Below are 790 nucleotides of genomic sequence, written 5' to 3'. Positions count from 1 at the left end.
CCCAGCGCAGCGCCATTCAATCTTGTAAACTCATTGACACCGCAATTGGAAAAAGAGATACGAACGGAGAGGAATAACCAATCGATGAAAGAACATGAAACCATTCTGTTTCAATAGAGGTACGAGATACGGTTGGGGACAATGAAGTAGGTGAAGTGGTTGGATTTTGCGAGCTGTTCCAACCACTACTGGATGTGATTCCAAGAGCCAAACGAGAATGAATACCACACAGAAGAGTAAAGACCAAGCTCCCTAATAGAATGTTTAACCGATCTATTCCGGATCGACCGAATTGGTACGAAAGTTGTAACATGGGAAAACCACATAAAACACAACTTATTTGAATAACCCGGTGACCTACCAATTGTAGAAGTAGGATCTTTGGCAAGCAATAAGCACTTAAATAATACAATTCGAGTGTACCATCTTCTTTCTCATTTCGAGGAAAAGGTGCGGGAGGAAAAGAAAACAACGAAGGGATCCGAATCGGACCTAAATGGGAATGACATGAAAAGTCTTTTTCAAAACCTAGTATTAAGGGCGTTACGACGATATACGAGAGGAATGGAGAAAAACTCGTGATTGGTGTGGATGGGAAGATATTTATATTATATAGTTCAAGAAAGAGTCGTCTCATTTCCTTACATTAACCATGGAAGATAAATCAAAGTAAATATCTGTGAAACATGAGCTTGTGATATAGCTACACCTAATTCCGAGAGAAGATAGGAAAAAGACAGAGGAATACGCGAAACTGCCATTTTATGCTCAACCTTCTGACCACGAACAA

The sequence above is a fragment of the Cicer arietinum genome, chromosome 5 (assembly GCF_000331145.2).
Source record: "Cicer arietinum cultivar CDC Frontier isolate Library 1 chromosome 5, Cicar.CDCFrontier_v2.0, whole genome shotgun sequence".
NCBI lineage: Eukaryota > Viridiplantae > Streptophyta > Magnoliopsida > Fabales > Fabaceae > Cicer > Cicer arietinum.
Note: the sequence above shows the minus strand (reverse complement) of the source record.